This window comes from Micromys minutus, assembly GCF_963924665.1.
Source record: "Micromys minutus genome assembly, chromosome: 29".
Classification (NCBI taxonomy): Eukaryota; Metazoa; Chordata; class Mammalia; order Rodentia; family Muridae; genus Micromys; species Micromys minutus.
Genome location: NC_137964.1, coordinates 12,467,067 through 12,475,208, shown reverse-complemented (window position 1 = coordinate 12,475,208; position 8,142 = coordinate 12,467,067). Strand labels below are relative to the sequence as shown.

Here is an 8,142-nt window from a genome sequence, read left to right as displayed (position 1 = left end):
GTGAGTGTGTGTGTGTGTGTATGTATGTGTGTGTGTGTGTGTGTGTGTGTGTGTGTGTGAGTGTGTGTGTGTGTGTATGTATGTGTGTGTGTGTGTGTGTGTGTGCCCCTCCCCATGCTAAATACACACGGGAATGTGAAGCTTTGTAATTAAACCTGGACAGCATAAAAAGAGCACCTGGGGTTACTTTGAGAAGCTAGACCAGTGATTAAGCTTGCTGGAATTTTCACAGAGAGCTTTCGCAGAGAGCCACGGGGCTGAGTTAAAGCTGATTAGTCAATTAAGAAATGTCTTTAAATGGTTTAACAGTACAAAGGTAAATACTTAGATAATAAAATCTAATGATAAGAGTGGATGCCAGCAGGTGAGGGAAGGTCAGGGCTCACTAGCAACATTGCTCACGCTGAGAAGTCGTTTCATTTATGCTCATGATTAAACCCGTTCATCATGTTTATCAAGGACTAGGCTATGCCTCATCTGTAACCTTAACTACAAATGGTTCTGTACCATTTGTGCCTGCTCCGGGAATGACAGCCACGTTTTGTTTCTGGAAGTTAATAACTGCCTTGCAAACCTACCTTTGTTTCAAAGGTTGCTATGGCAACCTTATTATGACAACGATTGTTACGACTATCTTGTGACCACCCGCAGCCATGTCTTTGTTCCAGGAGGTCCTTATGACTAACTTGCTATGCGTATGTTCTGCTCCTGTGACCCTGTCTCTTTCACCTGCCATCCCTGCCCCCCCATCTGGAAACCCCCTGTCCCTGAACTGTCAAAGCCTTGTCTTTCTCACATTCAATGCTGACCTCCTGAACCCTACCTTAGGGGGAGGCAGCTCATGTGCACACATTAAAAAAAAAAAATGCTTTAAAAAACAAAAAGAAGTCAATGGATGTGGCTAAGGAAAGGGAATTATGTAATGGGCCGCCAAGATGGTTCAGTGGATACAGGCCGTTATCCCAGGTCTGATAACATGAAGAGTACACATGCACACAGGCACACACACACACAGTAAATAAATAATATAATTGCAGATAGAACTCTTGTCATTGCCTAGCCCACTGTCCCTTGAGGTGTCCCCAGATTTTTTGACACCAAAGGAACATTAACCATCATGACACCAAAGTTTCCCTAGGCAGAATAAGAAGAAGTTAGCGACTAAGAGATTACGCTGGGTGCACACCTTTAATCCCTCCGCCACCCTCACCCCCTGCTCACGGAGGCTGAGGGAGGGAGGGTTGTGAATTCCAGTCAGCCTTGGTGACTCTGTCTCTAAATAAATGAATAAATAAAAATACACGAGCCTCTGAGGACTAGGGATGTGGTTTCGTAGGTAGAGCGCCTGCTAGCTGCCAACTAAGCTGGGTGTGGTAGTGTAATGGTCCATTACAGATAATCACTGACAATTGCACTGATTAAGCCAATTAAAAATTGAGAGCCTGCTTTTTATTTTTTATTCTTTTTCTCCTTTGAAGGGAAACAGAGGAGTAGTTGGTCTAGGGAAATGGGGAGCTTAGGGGGAGGGACTAGGAAAAGTGGAGAGATAGGAAATTACGGTCAGGCTGTAATGTAGGAGAGAAGAAAAAGTTTGAAAAAGGGGAGGGGTGGCAAATCTTTTTTTTACTGATGACCAGACTGGAGCAGGCTTGTGCTTCTGAGACGTCTGAAAAGTCTTCTGGTGTCTGAGCTCGGGGATCCAGAGTTTTTGAAAGCAAAACAGCCCATAAAAACCATAATTGACATCAAAGTTAAACACAGGGCAGAGTGACCTTGAGACATTCGTTCCTGGCAGAGCACGGTAGTTATTTTAGACATCACTTGCTAATTATTTTTGTTACTACATCCGGACCCTGGTCACGGCTGTGGAAATCTCAGATGTGTTGCCGAGGTAGACGGGATGGCATGACCTTCGTTGTTTGAGTGGTAAACACTGTAACCCTAGAACTTTCTCGTAGTGGAAGTGAGGACAATCAGGAAATCATGGTCATCCTTGGCTATGTGGCAAGTTTGGGGATAGCCTGGGCTAACCAGGAATGGTGTCTCCAGAACAAAGAAATCAAAATCAAAATTCTCAAAACTGGATGGAGGAGCCGGCCTCAGCCTCCTAATGCATCCCTGGCTTCCTGCCTGCTTCCGGAACCCAGATTCCCAAAGGCTCTGGGCGTCCTGACAAGGTTTCTGTTTACAGGTTAGCTGTGCATCTTAGATGTCAGCTTGGGAACAGCTAACTGAGGTCACATGAAATACGAGCCACGGTCAACAGCTGAAGAGCTACTCCCAGCCCAGTCGACAGGTATCAGCAGAGTCACCTTGGGAGCCTGGGTTGCTTTAAGGACTTTGGCTGTGGCTCTAGAGACATCCAGTATACGCACAAGAGACACAGGAAAGGGAGGACCTACCCAAGATTCCTCTTACCTGACTGGGGAAGCTCGCAAAGTCAGCCTTGTGTGTGGTCTGGTATCCTAGGGCCAGCTGGAGCTCCTAGCTCAGCATTTCTGTGATGTTGGAGATACCAAAGTGGGGTGGTGAGTGGCCCTAAACCATTGCTAGTTCTATATTAGGACATGGGGAGGGGGTCTCCTTTGCTAACCAATCCCTCCACAAGCATGCCACTAAATACAATCTCATTTAATTCTTACTCAGACCATCACTGTGGTCAGCCTTTGTGATCAAGGCAAGCGAATGGGCAGGAAGCCAAAACAGGCAGAGACATCACCCTCAGATTATAACCACACGGATTATGACCGCTCACTTCCTGCGTTTCATCTTGCAGTAAGTGGGGAGGCTTATATGAGAACTCTAACCTTGAAGCCAGGGTGTTTAATGAGCCACCCACCCCTTCTGTGACTTCAGAAAAGTACCGACAAGAGCTGGGGAGATGCCTCCACGATTAAGATGCTGGTCATACAAGTTTAAGGGCCATAGTCTGTAACCTCAGATGCCAGGTAAATGCTAAGTGTACGTGGTAGGCTGTCGGGTTAGTAAGAGGAGCCACATCAGTGAGCGCTAAGATTGACTGAGTGACCTTGCCTCAAGAAATAAGATAGATCCGATGATGACCCCTGACATGCACATGCCCACCATTCATATATGTGTAAACACAACAGAACATGTGATAAAACACTAACCCAGAGCGACCTCGGTGAGGAAAGGGTTTACTTGGCTTAGAGGTTACAATCTGTCATCCAGGGGAAACCAAGGCAGGAACCTCGAGGCGGAAATGAAATCACAGATTATAGAGGAACATACTTTCTGGCTTGCTGTCATAGCTTCCTCAGAATGCTTTTCTTACACAGCCCAGGGCTACCCATGCAAGGACAGCACCACCCTCAGGGGTCCGGACCCTCCTACATCAGTTGGCAATTAAGAAAATACCCCCACAGACATGCCCACAGGTGAATCTAATGGAGGCAGTTCTACTGAATTTCCCACCCATATATGTCTAGGTTTGTGGTAAAAACCATGACGGCTCTCTTCCCTCATTTTGACTCTACCTACATGTCTCTCTACTTCTCTGGTTCTCTTGGGGGTCGGTGGGGGTGGGGGTTAAAGGTTGAACTTGTAGAAGGCAAGTGTCTTCAGCATTTTAGGGAGGGATGCAGATACGAGATATCCAGTTCTGGAGGGAGAACTGGGGATGACTTTGTGTTTTCCGGGGACCTTTCCTCGTTTTTCTAGGACCTATGGCTTTTATGATGGATGGCTTTAACTGTCTACAGCCTAGAGCCACCTGGGAAAAGAGTCACAATGAGAGATTACTTCCATTGAGTTGGCCAGCATCTCCGTGGGATCGTCTTAAGGTAATTGATGTGGACTTAGCCCACTGTGGGCAGCACCATTCCCTGAGCTACGTAAGAGTGGAGAAACCTAGCTGGGCAAGCGAGTGAACTACATGCATCCCTTTATCTCTGTTCTTGACCATAGATGTGATGTGGCTACTTGTGCCCTCCTACTGTGACAATCTCACTGTAACAGATAACAACTTGAAGCAGTACAGCTAAAACAACCCCTTCTCTATTAAGCTGGTTTTTTCCTTAGGGTGTTTCATCATAGCAACAGAAATGAAAGTAGAACTGCTCTCAGAGATTGAGATTCCAAAACAAAGATTCCTTCCAGATCATTCTCTGGAGGGGGGCAGGGACAGAAGGGTGGGCCTGAGAGCCACAGGGTATCCTGGTAAAAGAGGAAGGTGAAAAGAGGTGGATTTTAACCATAAATAAAAACGTGATAATAAAGACTTACAGCCCCACTGTCATCACCCAAACTTGCCTACCCTCCCCTTCCTTCCAAACTCACATGGAAACCCCAAGAGCTCAGCACCAAGGGTGAGTGGGGAATCCTAGGGCAGGTGGCCACCAGCAAGCCTTTTATACTACATCCTTGCTAGGAAAGGTGTCAGGACCCAGAGAAGAGGAAAACTACACAGGCGGTCTGGGCCACGGACAAACGGAACCCACAGCAGAAGAATTTGCTCAGAGACTCTGAGGGCCATCCGAGTCTGCGTTAAACTCCTTCTGTTGGTGATGATACTCCCTCACCTCTCCTGGGAACAGCGGCGAATATCTGTGGTCACTGAAGTCATAGCTCAAAGGTAAAGCACCTGCCCAACATGGATCAGGCCTGTTCTGTCTCCTGTTCCCACATCGTAGAAAGAAAGAACCCATTCCCAAAACTTATCCTCTGACCACTACACATACAGCATGGCACACTCGTGAACACACACACACACACACACACACACACACACACACACACGAGAGAGAGAGAGAGAGAGAGAGAGAGAGACTGTAAATACATATCAAAATACAATATTTAAATAACATAAAAAATATTCCAAAGTGATAATCCCACCATTATATGAAAGATAGTCCCCCTCAGTCATCAGGGTTTCCAAGGTTAAGGCTTCTCCTGAAGTAATGGGACATTGTCTTTTTTGACATCCCCTGTGCTGGGCAGGGATAAAAACCCAGCATTTTCCACATCCTAAACTAATATCATCTACCGCTGAGCCATGTCCCCAGCCCCTCACTGGGGGATTCTAGGCAGGGGCTCTACCACTGAGCCACGCCCCCAGCCCTTGAATTTTAGGACAACCTTAAGAAGCAATGAGCAGAGAAAGGAATGTCCCTTAACTGGTCTCAGATGTTCCACTCTTGTAGAGCCACAACCTAGATTCATGGGAGTCACTCAATGGCTGCTTCAGAAACCTTGCAGTCTTGGGCAGAACAGGCCTAAGATTGTGTTGATCAGAACTCATTCCTCTCATCCTGCCCTAGAAGAACCTAAGTCAGGACCCAGTGTCCCCAGAACAGAGCGTCCCTGTTTAGGCCCCCTTGTCCTTCACCTCTTCCACTCCACGGTGTCCTGGAAGACCTTCACTCTGGATGTGCATCTCCAATAGCCTTAAAAGTCCCAAACAGCACCCTCCAGTGGACGACCCAGGCGTGGCGTCAGAACCCAGACAAATTCCAGACCACCAACCAGGGGAAGAGAGCACAGGTTACAAACTTGGGGTGCGGATTTTGAGAAAGAGATGGGGGGCATCTTCCAAACCCGAAGACTTTGGGTGTGTTTCTGACCTGCGATGACAAAGACAAAGAAAGATGTCATTTAGCATTTAGCAAATAGTGATTAGTGCCTGGTCTTCCTTCTTCCTATTATCAAGAGAGCCAAGAGGCTGACAAGAGGTCTTAGTGGGTAAAGGGGCTTGCTGCCAAGACCCGTGTTCCATCCTAGGACCCGTGTGATAGAAGAGGAAAGTTGATTCCCACAACTTGCCTTCTGAGCTCTACATATATTCACATGAAATTTTAAAAATCACATGTAATTAAAATGTTTTAAAGACAGTCAGATTTTAGATCAGTCCGGACATCCAAACACAGACAACATATGTGGACCTCGTTCATAGCAAACAACACCTTAGAATTACACCTTGGCCAGTCAAGGACTGTCAGTCAGTTTCCAGGAGACGGCAAGAATGTCATTCATCCTGTTTTGGGAAGTATAGATGTGATGGCTGCCACTCCAGCAGCCTTCTTATGCCATATGTTGGAAGTCACTTGCTGAAGATGGTAACTCAAGGTGGTGACAGGGACACCAGGTTCCTTGTAGAAGCAACTGATCCCTGGTGTCAAGTGTAATGTACCAACCTCGTATGGCTGACTTCAGAGCTGCTCCTCCTCCTCCTCCTCTTTCTGGGGGGCAGAGATTAGGGTGGATGCCTTAATACATATTCAGAGCTGAGAGGACACTTTTCAGGGAGCTGGTTCTCGCCTTCCACTACGAGGATCCTACGTGAAACTTCATTTGTAATGTTCAGTGACGAACACCTTGACCAACTGGGTCATCTCACCGGCCTCTTCCTGTCCTTTTGCTTCCTAAGCCATCTAGGTTATCATGGGTTTATCTGAGACCCACAGATAGCTGATTCTTGTCCCATGATCTTTCCTTCAGCGTCACCAACTCATAATTACAAAGGTCAAGAGATAAATTGCCCAGCGTCACCTGTTTTTGGAACAATTGGACAAAGGAACAAGATACCGTCACTAACTGGGCCCTGTTCACGACTTGACAGGACTGGATTTGTTCATCCCCCGTTTCCCTTCATGGTTTTAATAATCTAGCATTACCACGCTCAGAAGCCGCATCAGACTCTTTGTCTCCCACAGAAACGGTAACACACCCTTGTCTGTCCCTCTTTCCTGAGAAACCAGAAAAGAGATCATCAAGGGCTAGTCCCACCCCAGTCCTCAGGGCCCGAATGACAGCCTCTGGCGCCACCTGGCGATAGTGTCATAAGTCAGAATGGGCCCGGTCGCGGGTGAGCTGGACTGCAGATGAGTTTCCCAGCATGCAGTGGCCAGGTTCTCCAGGGACAGAAGGGTTGGGGGGAGGGGGGTGTCGCTGTCTGGAGAGATGAAAATCGCACATCAGAGCGAGGTTGGACTCTGCGCCGGCGTCTCCTGGACCGTCCTTCTGCAAGACAGCGCGCCCTAGCCCCTTGCTCGGAGGAAGTGACCGATGCGTGTCTGGGGCTCGAAGGAAAGCTCCGGGCGTCCACAGCGAGCATGCGTGCACGTGTCCCCCTACCCCCCCATCGATCCACGCAGCGCCCCACATCGCGTGCACGCACGCACGTCCCCACGCTCGCGCGTGCAGGCCGGTCACCCACGCAGCAGCGGCCGGCAGGCTCCAGAGCCAGATGCCGCCACCCACCCCGCGAGCCGGTTGTCCCTTTCACGTAGTGATCTCGCGTGGGCACAAAACTGCACACTTCCCACCGTCACTCGGGTGCAGCTGGGTGGGAGACTCCTTAGAGGGCTGGGCATGTGGGGTAAGGGACTCCCAAGCAGGCTGGGGGCTCCAAGGGCAGGCCGCTCCCACCTGCTAGCCACAAGGACCAATGAAAACTTGGCCCGGTGATGTCATGGCCCGGCCGGACCCTTGTGATGACAGCCGGAGGTCACCGGTCAGGGGAATTAGCTCAAGCCCACCCTCGGGGGTTCCGGAAGTTTCCACTGCTGCAGCAGAGGGCAGCCTCTCCCCACAGCCTTCTGCGTGCCATTATGCGGCCTGGCTTCTCAGCTGTCCCCGTGTCACCTCTTCTGGTTTTCAGGGGTCTCTTCCTATAAGGAAGAGCCTATGTTTCTGTATCTGTTCCCACAGGTGTCATTTCGTCTCCACAGAGATGTCCCACGTCATCTTTTTTTTTTTTTTTTACCAGTGTCAGCTGAGGGGGTCCTCAGCCAGGCTTTCTCGTGTCTCTTCTCTTATTACCCCCCACCCCGTGCTTTGTCGCGGTTACCGATGCTCAAGCATTAGGTCTCTGATCTTTCTGGATTAGAGCTGTCAGTGTGTCCTTCGGCCCGTGAAAGTCGGTCTGTGACTTGTCACCGCAGGAGACTGTCGCCTGCTTGAGCGGTGTCTGGTGTCTCCGCAGGCTGCGGTCCGTCTGTCACGTGGGTGTCTGCCCCGCCGCTGCGGGTCTGTCGGTCTGTCTGAATCTACCACTGGAGTGTGTCTGGGCCCCCGCTCCCCGGGGTCTCGGGGCTTGAAGGGAGGGAGGAGGGGAGGTGGCAGCCCGGGGGAGCGGGGAGGGGCGGGGGCGGAGACAGTGGGCGGGCGGGGGCGCCGTGCGGC

At 49.6% G+C, this 8,142-nt stretch overlaps 1 long non-coding RNA gene across 1 annotated transcript; it reads right to left on the bottom strand.

Annotated features, from left to right (window-relative positions):
- Nucleotides 1-1,553: 1,553 nt before the first annotated feature.
- Nucleotides 1,554-8,121, bottom strand: LOC308439346. Its single transcript, XR_013975614.1, has 3 exons — nt 6,153-8,121; nt 3,132-5,582; nt 1,554-2,498 (listed from the first exon to the last, which is right to left on the bottom strand). It is a non-coding gene; the product is annotated as an uncharacterized lncRNA (long non-coding RNA).
- Between the last annotated feature and the right edge of the window lie 21 nt (nt 8,122-8,142).